This window comes from Pinus tabuliformis, chromosome 4_2 (assembly GCF_031772625.1).
Source record: "Pinus tabuliformis cultivar Carrire ecotype Pingquan chromosome 4_2, CPIR1, whole genome shotgun sequence".
NCBI lineage: Eukaryota > Viridiplantae > Streptophyta > Pinopsida > Pinales > Pinaceae > Pinus > Pinus tabuliformis.
Window position 1 is genome coordinate 748,299,097 of NC_142304.1, and position 25,539 is coordinate 748,324,635.

The following is a 25,539-nucleotide window of genomic DNA, read 5'->3' on the forward strand; positions in this document are numbered from 1 at the left end:
CTGACCGTAAGAGGCTTTTCTTGTTCTCTTGCCAATATCTTCTTCATTTATGCAACCCTTACTTCCTCATGGTTCATGCATGATGCCAAAGCCATCAACTATAAATCCCCTAGCTTTGCATTAGGTGTAGGAATTTACAGGGTAAGTTCGTCAGACAAAACACCAAAGGAAACCGCTCACAAACAGATCAGAAATAAATACACCAGTGTTGTTGACGTGGTTAAGACCCTCAAAGAGGGAAACAATCCGTGGCCTAAGCCAACGTGACCACTTCAGGAAATTTATTAATAAAATAATGAAAATTTACATAAGCTTCTCTCATGAACGGTTACCCTACAAATGACCCTCCATGCTCTTTAAATAGAGATCATGGACCAATCAGGTGCGAAGCCACAGATCAAGTGTTTGTAATACAGAGGAGAGAATGAACCGTTAGATCACTACATATCATGACCGTTAGATTGTAAGTTACAAAAGTACATAGTAAACAAACACACTTTACCAAAATCTACACTAGACCAAGTTATACTTAACTATTTCCTATGTGTCGGAATATCCTAACATCCCCCCTTAAGAACAACTTGGGATAGGATTGAAGGATGTACAAATATGACACAATAGGCGAAGGAAGGAGGCACTAGAGCCTATTTCCCCTTAGTGACAACTTCCTGAATTCCAACCATAGATCAAAGTTTAGTAAACTTCGCCTCTATGAGATCCTTTGTAAAGATGTCTACAACTTGATCATCTCTAGAACAATATTTCACTTCAAGAACATGGTAGTGAATGAGCTTTCTGATGAAGTGAATGTGAATTTCAATGTGTTTTCCATGCTGATGTTGGACTGGATCTTTGCATAGTTGAATGGCACTTTGATTATCACACCAAAGTGTAGTCGGATGCTGTTGCTAAAAGCCAAACTCTGACATGATCTGGTGAAGCCACAAGGCTTCCTGACTAGCTTCTATGGTGTTGGGTTGCATTATATTCCTTCCACGACTAACCTACGTAGTGAATTGGGGGGTTAGAGGGGTGGCGAAGGCCCCCCTTTGTTGTTCCGATTAGGCAGTGGGGGCGTCATAGGGGGGTGGGTGGCCCCCCTCTACGGGGTTCGGGGCAGTGCCCTAGGAATTTGTTTTTCTTGGACCCTATATTAGGTTGGGCGAACCTACCTATGGTTTTTGGTCCATGGTTTTTGACGCAATGATTTCTCAGTCCATGGTATTGGATGCCTCAACATGTATAAATATGTATTGTAACATTGAAAGGGACATAATGAAAAATCAAGCTAGTAGTCCCAGTTTTGGCATCCAGGGGAAAATCTCTGTGTATATGTGTTTTATGTGATATGCTCTCGCATTGTTTATTTTCTATGTTTTAGAATTCATATGCAGGTAATTTCTGTATGGGGTTAAAACCTACATTTGGTATTAGAGTTGTTTTGGCTTCAAGGGGATGCCTTTGTTTCTGAGGGGTTTCTTTTGGGCTTGTGGTAGACCATGTTCAGTGGGAGATCCACGAGATCGATTTTTGTGGTGAAAGAAGATGGTGAGAAGTGGAAGGATAGAGATCGAGAAATTTAATGGTTAGATTTTTGAGTTGTGGAAACTCAAGATGGAGGATTTGTTGGTGGATAAAGATCAGTGGATCATAGTACATCTTGGTACTAAACCAACGAGGGTGTTTGATTAAGAATGGAAGAAGTTGGATCAAAAGGCAAAGAGCACAATACGATTGTGTTTCTTAGATTTAGAATTGTTATATGTATCAGGGGAAGCTACGGTGAAGGCTTTGTGGGACAAGTTAGGGACTTTATACCAATCTAAGTCTCTGGTGAATAAATTGTTCCTGTGGAAAAAGCTGTATAACCTGAGGATGAAAGATGGAGACTCGGTGACAGAGCATCTGAACTCATTTAATACTGTGGTAAGTCAGTTAGCATCTGTTGATATTAAAATTTCAGATGAAGATAAGTGCATCAGTTTGTTGTGTCCTATACTAGATTCATGGGATAGTATGGATATTGCAATAGGTATCAATGTAATTGCCTTGCAGTTTGATGAAATAGTCTCTTCCTTGTTGACGGAGAAGATGAGACGAAAAAATATGGAGAGCTCGAATAGTGATGCATTGTTTGTACGAGGATGATATGAGAACAGAAACAAAAATAAGTCATCGATTGGGAGATCTAAATCTAGAGGGAGATCTAAATCTCCAGGAAAACTTGTAAAGGTGGTGTGCTAGAAATGCGGAAAGGAAAGGCACTACAAAAGGGATTGTAAATATAAAGGTCCTGATAATGGAAAGAGATCTGATGATGCTCCTTTGTAGAGCCGAAAACCACCTCAGATGAAGGTGGGAATGTGTACATGGCTTCTTCAAGTACAAATGTAGATCATGAGGCATGGTTGATTGACTCAGGTGCATATTTTCACCTCACTGCCCATAGAGAGTGGTTCTGTGAGTATGAGAAATATGATGGTGGTGATGTCTTCTTGGGGGATGACAGGAAGGCTATAATCATTGACCGTAGAAAAGTAAAGTTGAAGTTGCAAGGTGGAAGGGTTAGAACACTTCCGGGTGTTCTGCATATTCCTGCATTAGCCAGAAATCTGATTTCTGTAAGCAAGCTAGATGATGCAGGTGTGAAAACAGTGTTTGAGAAGGATACCTGCAAGATGGTTCGGGGAGCACTAGTATTGATGGGGGGAGTTTGGATTGGAACTCTTTACAAGCTACAAGGTAACACTGTTGTTGATGGGTGCAACAGTTCTGTGGTTCCTAAAAGTGGAGCAGAAACTCTAGTGGTCTCTGGAGAGAAGACCATGCTATGGCATCAAAGGCTTGGACATACTGGAGAGAATGGACTTCGAATACTTCATGGTAAAGGTATGGTAGAAGGTATGAGTAATAGCTCTCTGGATTTTGATTTTTGTGAAAATTGTGTATATGGGAAGGGGAATCGGGTGAGTTTTCCCTCTGGTGGTAAGAGGGAAACAAATATTAGAGCTTGTGCACAGTGATTTGTTTGGACCTGTGAATGTTCCATTACTAGGTAAGTCTTTGTACTATGTATCATCCATAGATGACTTCTCAAGGAATACATGGATATATTTCCTTAAGAAGAAATCTGAAATCTTTGACAAGTTTAAAGAATTCAAGGCTCTGGTGGAGAACCAGATAGAGAAGAAGATAAAGCTTTTGAGGATATATAACAGTGGGGAGTTTTGTAGTAAGGAATTTGAAGAATTCTATAAGAAGTGTGGTATAGCATGACAAAAGACTACTCCTCATACACCTGAGAAAAATGGAGTTGCAAAAAGAATGAATAAGACATTGATGGAAAGGGTAAGAAGCATGCTGAGTGGTGCTGGGTTAGGATAGGAATTCTGGGTAGAGGCAGTGGATATTGCATGTTACCTAGTCAATAGGTCACCTTCATTAGTGTTGGAGGATAAGACTCCACAAGATGTATGGACTGGTAAGAAACCCTCTCTTTCACATTTGAGGGTATTTGGATGTGATGCATATGTACATGTTCCAAAGGAGAAACGAACCAAGTTAGATAGTAAATCTCAAAAGTGCATCTTTATTGGGTATAAGGATGGTTTAAAGGGTTATAAACTTTAGAACCCAACAACAAGAAAGGTTGTGTACATCCGAGATGTGGTGTTTAGAGAGGTGAAAGATGTTATTAAACATGAATTCCAACCAAAGGAACCTGAGAAGATAGAGTTCGAGCTAAAGGAGGAAGAATCAGACTCTACAGCAAAGGAGGAATCAAAAGACGAAGAGCCACAAACTGCAGGTGTAAGAAGATCAGTTCGAGAAAGAAGGAATACAGAAAGGTATAGTCCATCTTCTTTCTGTTCAAATTTTTCTTTATCTATTACTGATGATGATCCCAGAACTGTGAAGGAAGCAGTAGATTTAGAGGATGGAAAACTCTGGAAATAGGCTATGGTTGATGAAATGGCATCTTTGCACAAAAATGAGGTTTGGGATCTCGTGGAATTTTTGGCTAGAAGGAAACATATTAGCAACAAATGGGTGTTCAAGAAGAAGAAAAATGCAGAAGGAAAGGTGGAGAAATACAAAGCTTGGTTGGTAGAAAAAGGTTATTCCCACGTGCCAGAAATTGATTTTGGTGATATTTTTTCTCTTGTTGTCAAGGTAACTTCTATTAGATTACTTTTATCTGTTGCTGGTGCTTTTCATTTTGAGGTAGAATCGATGGATGTGAAGACAACATTTCTTCATGGCAATCTAGAAAGGAGATCTACATGAAGCAACCTAAGGGATTTGTGGTGAAGGGTAAGAAAGAACTGGTATGAAAGTTAAAGAAGTCTTTGTATGGGTTAAAACAGTTACCAAGGATGTGGTATCATAAATTTGATACATTTATATGGGGAATTGGCTTCACCAGAAGCAAAACAGATCATTGTGTCTATTTTAAATTAATTGGTGACCGTGTTATTTATCTGGTCTTGTATGTGGATGATATGTTGCTGGTTGGAAATGACAAAGAAATTATCCACGATTTGAGGACCCAATTTTCCTCGAAATTCGACATGGAAGATCTTGGTGATGCAAACTGCATTTTGGGCATGGAAATTGAAAGAGATCGGGCAAAGAGGAAGATTTGGTTAAACCAAAGGAAGTATGTCGAGAAAATACTACAAAGGTTGAATATGTAGGATAGTAAACCAGTGAAGGTTCCTATTCCTGTAGGTGTAAAGTTATCTATTGAACAGCGTCGCAAGACACAAGAAGAGGAAGAAGGCATGTCCCGTGTTCCATATGCAAGTGCAGTCAGTAGCCTGATGTATGAAATGTTTTGTACTAGACCAAGCATTTCACATGCAATGGGAGTATTGAGTAGGTTTATGTCAAAACCAAGGAAGAAGCATTGGAGAGTAGTGAAGCGGGTTTTTAGGTATTTGTGTGGCACTAGTGATTATGGTTTGCGCTACCAAGGAAGACCAGGATTGGACAGAGTTTTGGATATCCATGGATTTGTTGATGCAGACTGGGCTGGAGATTTGGATCAAGGAAGATCTACAAGTGGGTATGTGTTTAACCCATTTGGAGGTGTAGTCAGTTGGATGAGTAAGAAACAATTTGTAGTGGCACTATCAACTACAGAGGCAGAATACATGGCAGCGGCTCATGCAAGCAGGGAAGTAGTTTGGTTGCAGAGATTTGTTCAAGTATGGGGTTAATACAGGGAGATATAAGGATAGACTGTGATAGCCAAAGTGCATTTTCTTGGAAAAGAACCCTGCATATCATTCAAAGACAAAGCACATTGATGTTCAGTATCACTTTGTGAGGGATATGATAGAAGGAAAAAAGGTGTTGTTGGTAAGGGTGGACACTTTGAGGAATACTATAGATGCATTGACAAAATCTGTGAGCTCTGAGAATTTCTCCTCATGTAGAGAAAAAATGGGTGTTCCAGGGCTGGAAAAATGACTAAGCTGTACTGTGGCCCCCTATGGAAAGAAAACAACAAGTGGGAGAATGTTGGGTTGTGTTATATTCATTCCACGACTAACCTACGTAGTGAACCAGGGGGTTAGAGGGGGGCTAGAGCCCCCCCTTCATTGCACCGATTAGATAGTGGGGGGGTCATAGTGGGGTTTGAAGGTGTCGGGTAGACCCCTCTATGGGATCCAGGGTAGTAGCCCAGGAATTTTTTCTTTTGGACCCTATATTAGGTTGGGCGAACCTACCTATGGTTTTCGGTCCATGGTTTTGGATGTGATGGTTTTTTGGTCGATGGTATTGGATGCTTCAGCATGTATAAATATGTATTGTAACATTGAAAGGAACATATTGAAAAATCAAGCTGGTAGTCCCAGTTTTGGGATCTAGGGGAAAATCATTATGTATATGTGTTTTATGTGTTATGATCTCGCATTATTTATTTTCTATGTTTTAGAATTCATATGCAAGCAATTTCTGTGCGGGGTTACAAACTACATATGGCACCACGATACTTTGCTTCTACTGAAGAAAGAGAAATGGCACTTTGTTTCTTGCAAGCCCATGTAATAGGTCCTGAACCAAGAGTGAACACATAACTTACAGTAGACTTCCGATCATGAGGGTCACCAGCCTAATTAGAATCATTGAAACCAACCAATAGAGGAGACTCTTCTACACTGTAATGAATCTGAAACTGAATTGTACCTCCAACATAATGAAGTATTCTTTTAGCTTCTTTCCAATGACTTTCATGTGGGTTTTTTTACAAACCGAGCAATAAGGCCAACAACAAAGGAAAGGTTAGGAAGAGTATGGGTCAGATACAAAAGTTTTCCTACGAGTTGACGGTATAAGGTAGCATCAACTTCAAGGGAAGTACAAGTGACTGAAAGTTTGGCTCTAGACTAAAAGAGAGAAGGGGTTGGCTTATAGTCTTCCATGTGAAAATGGTGTAGAAGAACATAGGCATACTTGCACTGGGAAAGGGAAATACCTTCCTTGGATTGCAAAACTTGAAGACCAAGAAAATAATGTGAGTGTCCTAACTCAGTCATTTCAAACTTTGTGTATTATTTACCAGATTATCCACAGTATCATATTTATCATGTCGACGTTTCGAACCCCAAAGGGGATCAATCATTAGAAGAAAAAAATGGTAGATATTGTTCCTTTGGAGAAGAATCCTCTGATTAGTGTATATATAAACCTAATTAATCCTAAATAGTGAAAGCTCACTAAGCCTACATATATTATATAATTTTATTCTTTACTTTTATTTATTTATTTATTCCAGTTTATTTGTTTTGATTATTTATTTATTTCATTTTATTTGTTTTGATTATTTAATTATTTTAATTATTATAATTAACTTTAATTAAATTATTTATTAATTGGTTTAATTAATTAATTGATTGATTGATTGATTGATTGATTAATTAATTAATTAATTAATTATAATTTATGTTTTTATGTTTCTTTTAATTTAATTAATTAAATAATTAATTTAATCAAGTTATAATTACATTATTTTAATTATTAATTTTGTTTTATGTTAATTAATTATTAATTAGTTTTAATTAATTTAGTCCTAAGAATCTAATTTATAAACCAGAAACCTATCTAATTATTTAATTAATAAATCAATTAATATAATTGATTTATAGTTTTTATAATAAAACTAATCAATAATTAAAACTAATTAATAATAACAAAATAAATAACAAAAAATAAACCTAATTAATCCTAAATAAATAACAAAATAAATCTAAATCAAAATAAATTTAGATTTATTTTGTTATTTATGTAGGATTAATTAGGTTTATTTTTTGTTATTATTAATTAGTTTTAATTATTGATTAGTTTTATTATAAAAACTATAAATCAATTAAATTAATTGATAAATTAATTGATTTATTAATTAGATAACTAGATAGGTTTCTTGTTTATAAATTAGATTCTTAGGACTAAATTAATTAAAACTAATTAATAATTAATTAAAATATAAAAATAAAAATAATTATAATAATTAAAAATAATTATACTTATTAATTAATTAATTAAATTAAAAGAAACATAAACAAAAATTATAAATTAATGAATTAATGAATTAATTAAACTAATTAATAAAAAATTTAATCAAAATTAAACTAATTAACTAATTTCCAAACTAACTAATAATTAATTAACATAAAATAATTATAATAATTAAAATAAATTAATCATAATTTGATCAACTAAACTAATTAATAATTAATTAACATAAAATAAAATTAATAATTAAACTTATGTAATTATAAGTTGATTAAACTAATTAATTAATTAGACCAATTAATTAATTAATTAAATTAAAAGAAACATAAAAACATAAATTATAATTAATTAATTAATTAAACCAATTAATAAATAATTTAATTATAATTAATTATAATAATTAAAATAAATAAATAATCAAAACAAATAGACTGAAATAAATAAATAAATAAAAATAAAGAATAAAATTAAACTAATATATGTAGGCTTAGTCGACATTAACTATTTAGGATTAATTAGGTTTATATATACACTGATCGGAGGATTCTTCTCTCAAGGAACAATATCTACCAGTTTTTGGTCCTGATGATGGATCACATTTGGGGTTCGAAACCTCGACATGATGAATATGATACTGTGGATAATCCGGTAAATACTACACAAAATAATAACCACATGAGCTTAAAGTCTTACATTTCAAACTTCTTTTTAAGGGTGGACTTCACATGGTTTATAAGGTTGGGATCACTACTAGTAAGGATAACATCATCAACATAAAGAACAAGAATGATAAGAGACTTGCTCACTTTCTTGGTGTAGACAGTATTGTGAGAATGACACCTAGAAAAGCCAATTTCTAAAAGAAATTTATCCATTTTGGCATACCAAGCCCAAGGAGCTTGCTTGAGACCATAAAGGGACTTCTTAATCCAACATTCAAGGCTATAATTTATTTGTATAAAGCCAGTAGGTTGTTCCATATAGATTTATTCATGCAAGGCCCCATGCACGAAGGAAGATTTAACATCCATTTGATGGACTTCCCATTTGAAATAGGCAGCAAGGGAAAGAACAAGGTGGGTTGAGTTCATTTTGGCAACATGGGAGAAGGTTTGAGTATAGTCAATCCCTTCAACTTGTGAAAACCCTTAGCAACAAGACGAGCTTTATGTTTATCAACTTTTCCATCTATTCCATACTTGGTTCTACAAACCCATTTGCCTCTAACAAGCCTTCATCCCTTTGGTAGAGGAACAAGATCCCATGTATCATTTGCCAATAATGAACGATATTCTTCATTCATAGTTTTGTCCCAATCTACATGGCCTGAAGCTTCTGCAAAGGTGTGAGGATCATAATTCGATGAAGCTTGAGCTAGTAAAGAAGAGTCTCTATCGAACTCAGAACGTGTACGTTGCTGATCTGTAGGATCACCAAAAGGAGCACCTGCTGCACCCTAAGTAGCATGGACCCATTTTGGAAGCTGGGGAGGATTTTCATCCTGGAAGGAGGATCCTAAGAAGGTGGGGGGCGATTTTCATCCTCACTTTCATCATCTGAAGAATAAATATTTTTAAAAGTAGAAGAGATAGAGAGAGGTGGCACATCCGCCGAACTAGGCTTGTAGGCCGATATATTTTCAACAAACATTACATCTCTTCTAATGATAACATTTTTGGACTTAAGTGGAATAAATCTATATCCTTTGACATCTTTAGAATATCCAACAAAAATACAATTTTCACTCTTAGGTTCTAAAGCTTTATGTTTCTCATGTGGAATATGGGCCCATCCTTCACTTCCAAAAACACAAAAGTGACTTACATCTGGGTTAATTGAGCTTCATGTTTCTTCTGGACTGATATTCTTTAAAACCTTAGTAGGAGTGCGATTTATTATGTAATTTCCACAGTTAATTGCTTCTGCCCAAAAATTAAGACTAAGTCCTTTAGATTGAAGCATATAATTAGCCATTTCCTTTAAGGTGCAATTCTTCCTTTCAGCTACACCATTTTGTTGTGGAGTATATGGAACAATATGTTTCATTTGAATTCCATTCTCAATGCAAAAGTTTATGAATTTGTTGTTAACATATTCTCCACCATTATCAGATCTTAGATTAAGAATTTGATGTCCAGATTGTTTTTCAACAAACTCCTTAAAGGCCAAGAACATGTTAAATACTTCACTCTTGAATTTTAAGAAGTATACCCAAGTGCGTCTCGGGAAATCATCAATGAAGGTTAAGAAATACTTGTAGCAAGAGAATGAAACAACTTGAAGTGGACCAAATAAATCACTATGCACAAGCTATAAAGGGGCTAAGGCATGCCAAGAGGCACATTTTTCAAAACTATCCTGACGATGTTTTCCGAGTACACATCCGGAACAAACACCATCTCTACAAGATACCATTGGAAGACCTATCACCATATTTTCTTTACATAGATTCTGAACGGAGCGATAGTTTAAGTGACCAAATCTCTCCTGCCAAATCTTGATCACTTCAACATTATGAGCAACAAATACCGTGAAGGGAATATTTTATGACCCAAAGTTGTTAAACTTATACAACCTTGTAGAATCATCAAGAATGCCAATTGCTAAAATCTATCTAGGATCTCTTAGGTCCTTAATTACAACATCATGAGGTGAAAATTGAACGATTTTACTTTCACCTGAATGAGTTATCTGATATACAGATAAAAGGTTGCACGATAAGGTTGGAACACATAATACATCATTAAATTGACCATTGTCGATACGAACAGTTCCAGTCCCTACAACACTAAGAGATCTATCATCACCAACATATATATTTTTGGTGCTACAATCATTTAAAGAAGAAAACATGGCTTTGTTTTTGGCCATGTGATAAGAAGCTCCAAAATCAATGAGCCACTGATGAGAATTAGAAGAAGAGGATACATTTAGTGCATATCTAGGCCGAGATATTTGAAAACCACATGTAGACAGTGCTATTTTTGAATATGAAGTTGAAGTTGAAGAATGCTCCAAATGGATGTTTTGCTTCTTCATTGCTGCTTCTAAGGCTTCCATCTTCTTAAAGCATTTGGATTCTAAGTGGCCATCTCGATTACAAAAATGGCAATGTCTATTAGTATTCTTCCCTTTGTTTTTATTTTCCTTATCATTTTGTTGAAATGATTTTTCATTTTGAGGCGGAAATTGCTTAGGACCTTTGTGTGGTTTAGGACCATTCTTTTTAAGATATGGCTTCTTAGGATTCTTTGAATTTGGTTGTTGTTGGGCAGCTAAGGCTTTCTTAGAAGAGTTTCCAAGATTAAGAAGACCAAGGTGTAAGAGTTTTCCTTGTTCTCTTATTAAAGAATCACAAAAGGAATCAAAGGAAGGGGACTTGCAGTCTTTTCCTTGAGAAATGAAGGCTTATCTTGTAGAATGGAAGGTAGAAAGAAACATAGAGTAGGTTGGTCCCAACTTAGTAAGAATGGAATAGATACGGTTACCATATTCTTTCTTAACGTTAACACCTTTCAAGAGAACTCTAAGGGTCTTGAACTTGGAGAGAAAATCTTCAATGGAAGAAAAATTATTGGGGTCCAATGTAAGCAACTCATTTTCAAGTTGATGGGCTCTAAGTTCATTTTAATTCCAAAAACTTTAGTGATTTGTTTCACTGCTTCATTAGGAGTATCATGTTCTACGATATGGAATCTAAGATCTGGAGAAATAGAAATCCATATCAATCCACGTGCTTGATCTTGCCTATTTTCCCATTTGGATGCCTTATCTTCATCTTTCGGTTTGGCTTCCTAGCTTGGGACTATTCTATAAAGACCTTTACTTCTAAGTAAATCCACAATGTAGAACCACCATTAGAAGTAGTTGGTGCTGTCAAGAATAACTTGACATGGACTTTCCATTTTAATAGAAATTGAAGTTGTAGATGCTGAAAATAAGTGTTCCAATGAAAAGATCTCGAAAAAAAAGGTTGATTAAAGAAAAACGGCTCTAAAAACAGCGTCTGGATGAAGAAGTTATGGCTTTTTGAAGAAAAGTTGTTGAAGTTGCCGATGAAGTGCAGGAATGTGCGGAAATGAATTCCAATGTTATATTTAAAAAAAATCCACCCCCTTTCAAAAATTAATCTAATTAGCTCAACAAAAAGAAAGACTTGAACTCAAGACCTCTATTCTCATAAAGTAGCTTTGGACCAAGTGAGCTAAATTAAAAGGTTAGTAATTTTTGGAAACGAGGAAGGGTTTTTTTTTTTTTTGGCAAAACTTAATCTAATTAACTCAACAAAAAGAAAGACTTGAACTAAAGACCTCTATTCTTATAAAGTAGTTTTGGAGCACGTGAGCTAGATTAAAAGGTTAGTAATTTTTGGAAAAGAGGAGGTTTTTTTTTTTAGTCACTGAAGCTTTGGGGCGTGTGCTTACTTAAGAAAGCTCATTTTTCCCTACAAAACAAAAAACACAAAACCCAACATGGACATCCAAAAAAGACAAACCTTATGGCTTGAAGTTAGCTTTACCCGGAAACTAAATATTTTCCTCAATGTTTCAGATTTTCGGAAATCACACTAAGTTGCGGTAGAAAACACCATAGGCATGAGAATAGTCCTTCCTTTTTGTTTCTAATTTTCCCAAATCACACAGAGTCGCAGGGAAAAGAGCATATGTAGAAATGAAAGGTATATATCTTGTCATAAAAAAAAAACAAAAAGCTAAATAAACTGGAATAAACAGAGAGAAAATAACTAAAAACTACAAATAAACAGGGTATACCTCTAGATCTTAAAAATGACATAGCTAGGGCTATGAGAAACCTTTTTGCATGAAACAAAAGGGGTTCCTCACTAGAACAGATGCTCCTAACATAATAGAGCAGTCCTCTTGGCCCGAAAGCAGTCATAAATAGTGTTGGCATTATGGCTAAAGTGTTGTCCTTGATGGCAACCCATTCAGGTGATAGATCACAGTACTTCAAATCAGCAGCGGAGATTGATGATCAGCTATCAAATATTGAAGAAAATAAGGGGTACGCAGGTTTACCTTGCATAAGGCACGTACACGCAGGTCAGTGTTACATAAAGTGCGTACATACCCGCAGTTATCCCGTTCAGGAGGTGCCTACCCCAGTGCACACATTTCAAGGCAAAGAAATTCCATGTGGGGTTTTCTTATGTTTTACTCTTGGTATTTAGCCGACGGTATTGTGTTATTATGGTGTCGGCTCGTGGTATTGGTCCATGATTTAAGGAAGAGCTTTCCTATATAAAGCAAAGGAGATCATTTGGCTTGAGTATGTCTTTGGTTGAATATCTTATGAGGGCTAGATCTGGTCTAGATCTAAATAAGGTGAATCTACTAATGGACCGAGATCCCTTCGGTGCATGTTCAGATCTGTAAATCTGACTGTCTGGGTTATTTCTGAAGTCTTGAAATCATCTATGCCCAAAGGTACGCAGGTACAGTGAGAAGAAAAGTGCGTACATACGCAGGAACGAAGCGTTTCAGGTGACCCGGTACGCAGGCACAGAAGGGTTTCAGGTGCGTCGGTACGCAGGTACAGAAGGGTTGCAGGTGCGCCGGTACGCAGGCACAGAAGGGTTGTAGGTGTGGAGGTCTGCAGGCAGTTCAATGGACTCAGAGCGAGGTACGCAGGCTAGCAGTTGAGCAGGGTGCGTATTGTAAGCAGGCCAGCAGTTGAGCAGGGTGAGTACTGTAAGCAGGCGAGCAGTTGAGCAGGGTGCTTACATAAGCAGGCGAGCAGTTGAGCAGGGTGCTTACTTCTCTTAAAATCTTTGTTTATCATTGATGTGTTCTGGGTTTGGTCCTATTATTGTTGATCTGGTTACTACAGTTGACTGGGTGATTCTCTTATTCTTGATGATCATTTGATGCTTATGGATCCAGTTGGAAAACTTATCCTTGTAAGAAAAGAAGTAGGGGGTTGTAGCTCCCTTCCAGGAGAGTCTGGAAAATGAGAGAGAGTTGTAGCTCTCTGTAGGTTGCAACCTGCGTACTAGTAAAGGACTGCACCGATACAAAACCATTGTAAAAGGAGTTTCTAATTTGAAAGAAGATAGAGACATATTGCAGCAGGTGGTTTTCACCCACATTGGGTTTCCACCTTACATCTTGTGTTCTTTGGTGTGACTATCTGTTTTCCTTGTTCATGCTCATTATTTTATGGTACTGACATGCAAAAATAATTCAAAGAACAAATAAAGAAGATTTATTAAAAGAATTAGATAATACTGATTCACCCCCCCCTCTCAGTATTATTTCCAACAATTGGTATCAGAGCAGGTCCTTCAGAGAAGCTTGATCGCTTGAAGGTAGATCGTTCATCATGAGCAACTACGAGAGAGAAGCATCAATCAGGCCACCGGTTTTTGATGGGACAAACTTCAATTATTGGAAGGTAAGAGTTACTGCCTATCTTCAATCTCTTGGTACAGAAGTTTGGGACATCGTAGAGACAGGCTACGCTTTTCCTTCAGCTACTCCTACAGATGCAGCCGAGAAAAAGAAGTATGAAACAAATGCGAAAGCAGTCAGTACTCTATTAGGATGTATATCTCAATTAGAATTCATGAAGGTAATGCACTATAAATCCGCAAAAGAGATATGGGACAAAATTGTCACGAGCTATGAAGGAGATGAACAGGTAAAGCGTGCTAAACTTCAAACTCTCAGAATTCAGTATGAGACTCTCAAAATGTATAATGATGAAAGTGTGGCTAACTATTTTCTTCGGGTAGATGAGGTTGTTAACTGTATGAAAAATTTGGGTGAAGAAATAAAAGAGGCTATTGTGGTTAAAAAGGTTCTAAGATCATTGTCCCCCAAGTTTGAATCTAAAGTATCTGCAATAGAAGAAAAGTAAAATCTACGAATTCTTACTATGTCTCAGCTACATGGAATTCTAACTGCTTATGAAATGAGAAAGGGAGGTCCATCAGACAGAAGAGAAGCTGCTTTCAAGGCATCAGGCAAAGGAGATTATTATGAAGCGAGCCACGTCCCAGAAGAAGAGGAAGAAGAATCAAATTTTGTCAGAAATCTTCAAAGGGGTTCTGGAAGGTTCAGAGGTAAGTTACCTTTTAAATGCTTTGCTTGTGGAAGAGTAGGTCATTATGCTGCAAAATGTCCTTATAAGGATAAAGGAAAGGAACCTGCTAGATGGAACAAGAAACAGAACGCAAATAAGAAAAGCTACTACACTCATGAAGATAGTGATGGTCTATCAAACAGTGATGAAGATGAACAAGGTAATGAATATAAGTTGTTAATGGCATTTGAAGATGATGATTATATGGATGCTATAGATGTGGATAACCTTTATGATGAAATTACTAGACTCAAGAGATGTATAGAAGAAAAGAACATGATCATTGATACTCTACAATTTCAAATTGATGAAAAGGAAAAACATCTTGAAAAATTAGAAGGTGAAATTGTTGGTCTTAGAAAAGAGATTGAGAAAACAAAAGCTATTAATCTCAAGTTTGTCAAAGGATCTGAAACTTTGGATGAGATTATCAATGTGCAGCGGTCTCCACTAAACAAGACAGGTCTGGGCTATAATGGAGAAACTTCTCAAGCATCCACCTCAAAAAGTTATCTTGATGCAGCAAGAAGAAATGAGCAAAAGCACAATGAAGATCATCAGGTAAAGCAGGGACGAATTACAAACAGAAACTATCAGGGGCAATCCATCTTAAGGGTGAACAAAAGCTACAACCAGCCACAGGTAAAATCTTCTCAATTTGGTTCAAGAATAGATGACAATAGAAATTACAATCAATTGGCTGGTAGATTCGATAACCGCAGAAGTTTCTTCAATGGACAATGCTTTTCTTGCCATAACTTTGGTCACAAAGCAGCTCAATGTGTTGCATATAAAACAATCATGACTAGGGAAGCTCAAAAACAAAGAAGTATGACCGGGATTACAAAAAGGACCTATAACAACTTTTCGGTTCTTGAAAATGAAGTTGAATGTTCTATTTGCAATAACTTTGGTCATGAAGACTCTGAATGCAGGAGCAGGTTTCAGCAGAAAAAGGAACAAGCCTCAAGCACCAAAACATGGAGAATAAAGGAACCACAAACAGAAAGATGTGGGATAGCATTTTATGCAGAGGGACAGGAAAATCTATGGTACATTGACAGTGGATGTTCGAAGCATATGACAGGTGATAAAGAAAAACTTGAGTCATATTCTGCTCTAGAAAAAGGAAAGAAAGTCTCTTTTGGAAATGATACTCCTGCAACTATAAAAGGAAAAGGCATTGCTCAGTTAAAAGAAAAGGTCAAGGCTGGAAATGTTTTGTATGTTGATGGATTGAAGCATAATCTTCTAAGTGTCAGCCAGATGTGTGATCAAAGAACCGAGGTTATATTCAGATCAAATGGATGTCTTGTTCGTGATCTTGATACAGGTAAAACAGTGATCAAAGGCAAAAGAACTCCAAATAATCTGTACATATTTGAAGAAGGACAACAACAATGCTATCTGAGCAAGGATGATGAGCACTGGTTATGGCATCGGAGGTTGGGACATCTAAGCTTTTCACAAATAAGGAAAGCATGCAAATATCAGGCAGTTCGCGATCTTCCAGATATCAAAATTCCTGACAACACCATATGCAAATCATGTCAGTTTGGAAAACAAACCAGAACTAACTTTCCAGAGAAAGAAGGATCAGCTAGCATGCCTCTTGAGCTAGTACATACAGATACATGCGGTCCTTTCAGGAAAAGAACACCTCGAGGAGAAGAATACTTGATATTATTCATTGACGATTTCTCCAGGTTTGTCTGGTTAGGACTTATGAAGCACAAAGATGAAGCATTCGAAAAATTCAAATCCTTCAAAGCCTTGGTTGAAAATGAATCAGGTCACAAAATTAAGTGCCTCAGATCCGACAGAGGTGGGGAATTTACTTCAAATGAATTTTTCGATTTCTGTGAAGAACATGGGATAAGAAGAGAATTCTCTACAGCAAGAACTCCTCAGCAAAATGGAGTTGTGGAAAGAATGAACAGAACAGTCCAACAAATGGCTCGTGCTATGCTTGATGAGTCAGGAACTCCCGCAACTTTCTGGGGTGAAGCTGCACATGCTGCGGTTGTTATTCTCAACAAAACAAATGTCCGGGTGAACAACACTCAAACTCCTCATGAGCTCTGGAGTGGTAGGACTCCTTCGGTAAAGCACTTCAAAATCTTTGGGAGCAAATGCTATATCAAGAATACTGATGAGCAGCTTGGCAAACTTGAACCTAGAGCAGATGAAGGCATTCTTCTTGGTTACTCTCCACATAGCAAAGCATACAAATGCTACAATAAAAGACTTGGCAGAATTGTTGACAGCATTGATGTAGTGGTTGATGAGAAGGGATACATTCCTAGGCAAGTACATCATGAAGACATCGAAGAAGATGAAGGCTACCCCCAACGACAGAATGATGAAGAAGAAGAACCTCAAGAAGAATCTCAAGAAGAACCAGAGGAGAAAACAAGAATAGAAGAAAAGACTCCATCTAGATATGTTCAAAAGAATCATCCAGAATCTCAGATTGTGGGGCAGAAAGAAGGAGGTGTACAAACAAGAAGAACAGTTGCAGAAGCTTCAAGCTATTTGGCATTACTCTCCTCTACTGAACCACAAAATGTGAAAGAGGCATGCAAAGATGAATGTTGGGTGAAAGCAATGGATGAAGAACTTGAGCAGATCGAAAAGAACAACACTTGGGAGCTGGTTCCTAGACCAAAAGGTAAGAATGTTATCGGAACAAAATGGGTCTTCAAAAATAAATTGAATGAAAATGGAGAAGTAATTAGAAACAAAGCCAGACTTGTTTGTAAAGGGTATGCGCAGCAAGAAGGAATAGACTTTGAAGAAACCTTTGCTCCTGTTGCAAGGCTTGAGCCCATCCGAATGTTCCTTGCTCTCTCAAGTTTTCAAAACAATGGACATGAAATCAGCCTTTCTGAATGGAGACTTGGAAGAAGAAGTGTACATTGAACAGCCAGATGGGTTCATTCTTGGAAATGATCCAAATCTTGTATGCAGATTGAAAAAGGCTCTCTATGGTCTCAAACAAGCTCCAAGGGCTTGGTACTACCGTTTGGACAAATATCTTCATCAACAAGGCTTTTCAAAAGGATCGGCAGATAGCAATCTTTATATAAAAGTTGAAAATGACAAATTGCTAATACTTGTTGTGTATGTAGATGACATTATTTTTGGGAGCAATGAAGAAGCTATGAGTCAAAGCTTTGCCTCGGTCATGCAGAAAGAATTTGAAATGTCCTTGCTAGGAGAACTGACATATTTCCTTGGTTTGCAAATCCAACAAAAAGGAGGAATCTTTTTATCTCAAACCAAGTATCTCAAACAGATTTTGAAGAAATATGGTATGGAAGATGCAAAACCAGTATGTACACCCATGGTCACAGGATGTAGCCTCAGTGCAAATGATGAATCTGCAGCAGTACATCAACCAACCTACAGATCTATGATTGGAAGTTTACTTTATTTGACAGGTACCCGACCAGACATCATGCATGCAGTTGGAATAGTTGGAAGATTTCAGGCAAATCCGAAGGAGACTCATCTTCAGGCAGTGAAGAGAATTTTCAAATATCTTCAAGGGACTCAAAATTATGGCTTATGGTATCCTAGAGATATAGATCTTACACTTCATGCTTATACAGATGCAGATTGGGCCGGAAGCGTGGATGACAGGAAAAGCACAAGTGGTGGTGCGTTCTTTATGGATTCCAGACTGGTATCTTGGTTCAGCAAGAAACAGAGTTCGATTGCCTTGTCTACAGCTGAAGCGGAATATGTTGCTGCTGCATCTTGTTGCACCCAACTCCTTTGGATGATGCAGACTTTGCAGGATTTTCAAATCACTTGTACACCACCAATCCCCATCTTATGTGATAACACAAGTGCAATCAGCATCTCAAAGAATCCTGTTATGCATTCAAAAACCAAGCACATACCAATCAAGTATCATTTTCTCCAGGAACAAGTGCTTGAACAGAAGTTCAAGTTGGAGTATGTTCCTTCTAAGGAACAAGTTGTTGATATTCTCACCAAACCATTGCCCAGGGACACTTTTGAATAGCTCAGGCAAAAGCTGGGGGTTGTTGATGCATCATCTTATTTCTGAACCTCTTCTGATTGATGGTACAGGTTCAGGGGGAGCACATAATGCATTGTTGGCATTATGGAGGATGTGCAGAAGGAGATCTGGGAAGTAGCTGCAATATGTCTATATCTCTTTCATGGTGGATTATGGTTCCTCGTTGCAGATCTGGTTCATATTCAGGGGGAGCATGTTCTTAGGGGGAGCATAACCCTTTGCCCTTGATGTCAAAGGGGGAGAATGAAGCTGAAGTTTTGAGGTTGCCATCAAGTCCAAATGGGGAGATTTTTGGCATTATGGCTAAAGTGTTGTCCTTGATGGCAACCCATTCAGGTGATAGATCACAATACTTCAAATCAGCAGCAGAGATTGATGATCAGTTATCAAATATTGAAGAAAATAAGGGGTACGCAGGTTCACCTTGCATAAGGTGCGTACACACAGGTCAGTGTTACATAAAGTGCGTACATACCCGCAGTTATCCCGTTCAGGAGGTGCGTACCCCCAGTGCACACATTTCAAGGCAAAGAAATTCCATGTGGGGTTTTCTTATGTTTTACTCTTGGTATTTAGCCAAAGGTATTGTGTTATTATGGTGTCGGCTCGTGGTATTGATCCATGATTTAAGGAAGAGCTTTCCTATATAAAGCAAAGGAGATCATTTGGCTTGAGTATGTTTTTGGTTGAATATCTTATGAGGGCTAGATCAGGTCTAGATCTAAATAAGTCGAATCTACTGATGGATCGAGATCTCTTCGGCGCATGTTCAGATCTGTAGATCTAACTGTCTGGGTTATTTTTGAAGTCTTGAAATCATCTATACCCGAAGGTACGCAGGTACAGTTAGAAGAAAAGTGCGTACATACGCAGGAACGAAGAGTTTCAGGTGCGCCGGTACGCAGGCACAGAAGGGTTTCAGGTGCGTCGGTACGCAGGTACAGAAGGGTTGCAGGTGCGCCGGTACGCAGGCACAGAAGGGTTGCAGGTGCAGAGGTCCGCAGGCAGTTCAATGGACTCAGAGCAAGGTACGCAGGCTAGCAGTTGAGCAGGGTGCGTACGTAAGCAAGCGAGCAGTTGAGCAGGGTGCGTACTGTAAGCAGGCCAGCAGTTGAGCAGGGTGCTTACGTAAGTAGGCGAGTAGTTGAGAAGGGTGCTTACTTCTCTTAAAATCTTTGTTTATCATTGATGTGTTCTGGGTTTGGTCCTATTATTGTTGATCTGCTTACTATAGTTGATTGGGTGATTCTCTTATTCTTGATGATCCTTTGATGCTTATGGATCCAGTTTGAAAACTTATCCTTGTAAGAAAAGAAGTAGGGGGTTGTAGCTCCCTTCCAGGAGAGACTAGAAAACGAGAGAGAGTTGTAGCTCTCTGCAGGTTGCAGCCTGCGTACTGGTAAAGGACTGCACCAGTACAAAACCATTTTAAAAGGAGTTTCTAATTTGAAAGAAGATAGAGACATATTGTAGCAGGTGGTTTTCACCCACATTGGGTTTCCACCTTACATCTTGTGTTCTTTGGTGTGACTATCTGTTTTCTTTGTTCATGCTCATTATTTTATGGTACTGACATGCAAAAATAATTCAAAGAACAAATAAAGAAGATTTATTAAAAGAATTAGATAATATTGATTCACCCCCCCTCTCAGTATTATTTCCAGCAAATAGTAGATCTAGGAAATGGTAGTTGGATGCAGTTATACTGGCTTCAGATTTAGATCACCAACGGATGCGACCCTCAACTTGGCTCTGATACCATGTCGAAATTTATAGGGTAAGTTCCTCAGACAGAACACCAAAGGACACCACTCATAAATAGATCGCAAATCAATACACCAATATTGTCGACGTGGTTAAAACCCTCAAAGAGGGAAACAGTCCATGGCCTGAGCCAATGCAGCCACTTTAGGAAATTTATTAATAAAAGAATGAAAATTTACATAAGCTTCTCTCATGAACAGTTACCCTAAAATTGACCCTCCATGCTTTTTAAATAGAAATCATGGACCAATCGGGTGTTAAGCCATGGATCAAGTTTTAGTAATACCGAGGGGAGAATGAACCATCGGATCACTGCATATCGCGATCATCGGATTGTAAGTTACAAAAGTACATAGTAAAGAGACACACTTTACCTAAGTCTACACTAGACCACATTATACTTAACTATTTCCTATGTGTCGGAATATCCTAACATTCATGTTTCTCAAGGCCATGTTATGCAAATAAAACTAACACATCTTGGCCCTATCTTCCAATGTGCTTTGATCACAAAGATCAATGAACTTTCTATAATCATGGAATGGAATAGTGCCTCTCTGTGCTAGGGTCTTGATTTGGAACTACAAACAATGTTCCAAGTTAAGGTATAATGCATAGGATTTAGCTGAAATCCTGCACTGGATTGTTTCCAAGGAGAGATTTGACATGGATTCCAATTGATTCTCTCTTTCTTGCAGTTGTCCTTTCAACCATGAATTTTCTTCCTCTAACTGATTTTTCATCATGGCCTCTCTGTCTCTCAAGCTACTTAGCTATCTGCCCATCTCTTTGAGATTCTCTTCCATGTGACCAATGTCCTCCACTCCCTTGGACTTGGCAATCTGCATCCATCTATGAGTTCTGGCTCTCTCTTTCTCAAGCTCAAAGAATAATGGAATGGAAAATTTTGTGGAATGAACCTGCCCCCCTCAATAAATCTATAGTAGGAGTCAAGGTTAGGTTGATGACTAGGTTCCTCTAGCTCTGGGTCCTCTCTCTTTTTTCTTGGCTGCTTACTTCTTTCCTCATCCAATTTTTGAGTTTCCTGTAGGTTTAGCAGAGTTTCCTGTAGGATTGCCTCTGCTTCCTGTAGGTCCTGTTGTGTATCCTGTAGGATTCATTTTCCTTTGGATGAGGTAGACCTGGTTACAGGCCTTCTCACATAGGTGATAGGAGACTTAGGGGAGGTTTGTGCTAAGGATCCTTCTTCTTGAGTTTTTATAGGAGGAGCCATCTTCTCTTACTGTTTAGGTGACTCGTCAATAAAATTGGGAACATTTGTTGGAGTTTGGGGTTTTCTTTGCCTTATCCTTGTGATTTTCCTTATTTTGAAGTATAAGGGGGCCTACCTCTGTCTTTTGCCTTTCGGTTTGATAGGGATGCTAAGGGAAGTGAGGGTAGTTTTTGCCTCTCTCTCAGTGGGTTCTAAAGACACCCTAGGTGACTCCTCCTTGTCTTTTAGCTCCTCTTTTCCATTCCACTTTTCACCTATGTTTTTCCCCTCTTCTTCTCCTTCTAGATCCTTATCTTGTTTATCAGTTTCCTCCTTGACATCTTCCTCTGTTTCTTCATCACCTTATTTCTCTTTCTCCCCCTTATTCCTTCTCATCTATCTCATCTTCATCCCTCTCTGCTTCCTCATCTGTTTCAGTTTCATCCTCATCCTTTTCGCTGACAGTAGGACTAATGTAATGTGTGAGGGCTTTGATATCCTCCTTTGTCTGCATGTCTCTGAAAATTGCCCATTGGATATGAATTATGAGGTTGTGGAGGGAATCTTCTATGATGATTCTAATTAACCCATGGTGTGCTAACTATTGGTGGTTTCCCTCCTGCACCTTTATGATTGTACCTATCAGTGATTGTAGAAGGAAGTATGGTATGTTGAGCCTGTGGTGAGGAGGTGTTTCTGCTCCAAACCTAAATTCTTCAAGAAGCCTAAAGCGATATCCATAAACCACACTATGCCTACCTTCACATGATATGTATTTAATAATGTGGTAGTTTACCTCATTCCAAGGGTATGGTAGGCTTGTTTTACTTACTGCATTCTTTTCCTCAATGGGCTCTTCTCCCTCTAAAGAGAATTTCTTCTCGACAAATTGGATATCTCCCTTGTCTTCCTTTCTCCAAGGAACTCAGGGGAAGTGTGGTAATTCTGCTTAGGAGTTCAGGTTTGAGATCCATGGAGAGTCCTCTCACCACAACAGTGGCATGGGCTCTGGTCAGTGGAATGAGAGAGAGAGCAAACTCTTGGGCCACTTCATCATCATACCACATTAATTTCTCAAAATACCCCATCCAATTATACATTGTGAAGATTTCTAATACAGGAGGGTGTTGGTGGATCCTCACAGTGTTAATGGGCTCCCTTCTATTAAATCACCTTGTCATTTTGGCGGGTGAATTTTTTGGAGCAGAGATTGTTGATAAAAATTTTAATGCAGAAATAAATGGGACTAAAATAATTGTGGAGACAACTCCCTTACACAACTGCCAAATTCACTCAAACTAGGATATTTTTCTGTTCAATTCACTTGGAAAAGGGGAAGTAAATATAGAGCCTACCTCCTCAGGGTGTTTTTGTAGACAACCCCAGTGTATCCACTTCTGAAACACCTCTCGGAAAATCCTGTAGATTATTTGACTGTATCATGTAGGATTCCTGTGCAATCCTGTAAGATTTATTGTGTAATCCTATAGGAAGTCCTGTGCAGGAGAAATATGGATTTTTCCTATTCTATAGGTTTCTTTGGTATGAGAGTGACTTTTATAGAGTGAGCCTTGAGGAGATGAATGCATGAGTGCATGTGGATCAATGATTATTTCCTCTAATGGTCGCGTTGAGTGAGGTGGTGTGCTAGCAGCTGAGGTATGTTTTCTATTTTTGGACCGTGTTGGAAATAATACTGAGAGGGGGGGTGAATCAGTATTATCTAACTCTTTTAATAAATCTTCCTTATTTGTTCTTTGAATTAGTTTTGCATGTCAGTACCATAAAATAATGAGCATGAACAAAGAAAACAGATAGTCACACCAAAGAACACAAGATGTAAGGTGGAAACACAATGTGGGTGAAAACCACCTGCTGCAATATGTCTCTATCTTCTTTCAAATTAGAAACTCCTTTTACAATGGTTTTGTACTGGTGCAGTCCTTTACCAGTACGCAGGCTACAACTTGCATAGAGCTACAACTCTCTCTCGTTTTCCAGTCGCTCCTGGAAGGGAGCTACAACCCCCTACTTCTTTTCTTACAAGGACCACTTTTCATAAATTTTCAAACTGGATCCATAAGCATCAAATGATCATCAAGTATAAGAGAATCACCCAGTCAACTATAGTAACCAGATCAACAATAATAGAACCAAACCCAGAACACAGCAATGATAAACAGAGATTTTAAGAGAAGTAAGCAGCTTCACCCATGTACTGCCTGCTTACAGTAAGCACCCTGCTCAACTGCTCGCCTGCTTACATACGCACCCTGCTCAATTGTTCACCTGCTTACGTACGCACCCTGCTCAATTGCTCGCCTGCATACGTATGCACCCTGCTCAACTGCTCGCCTGCTTACGTACGCACTGTATCCATTGAACTGCCTGTGGACCTCCGCACCTGCAACGCTTCTGTGCCTGCGTATCGGCGCACCTGAAACACTTCGTTCCTGCTTATGTACGCACTTTTCTTTCACTGTACTTGCGTACCTTCGGGCATAGATGATTTAGAGACTTCAGAAATAACCCAGACAGTTAGATCTACAGATCTGAACATTAGCCGAAGAGATCTTAATCCATCAGTAGATTCGCCTTATTTAGATCTAGACATTACTCCCAAGAGATCATAATATTTCAAATCTAGCCCTCATAAGATATTCAACACAAAAACATACTCAAGCCAAATGATCTCCTTTGCTTTATATAGGAAAGCTCTTCCTTAAATCATGGATCAATACCACGGGCCGACACCATAATAACACAAAACCGTCGGCTAAATACCAAAGGTTAAACATAAGAAACCCCATGTGTGCTTTTCTCTGCCTTGAAATGTGTGCACTGGGGGTACGCACCTCCTGAACAGGATAACTGCGGGTATGTACGCACTTTATGTAACACCGACCTGCGTGTACGCACCTTATGTAAGGTGTACCTGCATACCCCTTATTTTCTTCAATATTTGATAGCTGATCATCAATCTCTCCTGCTGACTTGAAGTACTGTGATCTATCACCTGAATGGGTTGCCATCAAGGACAACACATTAGCCATAATGCCAACAATCTCCCCCTTTGGACTTGATGGCAACCTCAAAACTTCAGCTTCATTCTCCCCCTTTGACATCAAGGGCAAAGGGTTATACTCCCCCTAAGAACATGCTCCCCCTGAATATGAACCAGATCTGCAACGAAGAACCATAATCCACCATGAAAGAGATAGAGACATATTGCAGCTACTTCCAAGATCTCCTTTTGCACATCCTCCATAATGCCAACAATGCATTATATGCTCCCCCTGAACCTGTACCATCAATCAGAAGAGGTTCAGCAATAAGATGATGCATCAACAACCCCCAGCTTTTGCCTGAGGTATTCAAAAGTGTCCCTGGGCAATGGTTTGTTGAGAATATCAGCAACTTGTTCCTTAGAAGGAACATACTCCAACTTGACCTTCTGTTCAAGCACTTGTTCCCGGAGAAAATGGTACTTGATTGGTATGTGCTTGGTTTTTGAATGCATAACAGGATTCTTTGAGATGCTGATTGCACTTGTGTTATCACATAAGATGGGGATTGGTGGTGTACAAGTGATTTGAAAATCCTGCAAAGTCTGCATCATCCAAAGGAGTTGGGTGCAACAAGATGTAGCAGCAACATATTCCGCTTCAGCTGTAGACAAGGCAATTGAACTCTGTTTCTTGCTGAACCAAGATACCAGTCTGGAACCCATAAAGAACGCACCACCACTTGTGCTTTTCCTGTCATCCACGCTTCCGGCCCAATCTGCATCTGTATAAGCATGAAGTGTAAGATCTGTATCTCTAGGATACCATAAGCCATAATTTTGAGTCCCTTGAAGATATTTGAAAATTCTCTTCACTGCCTG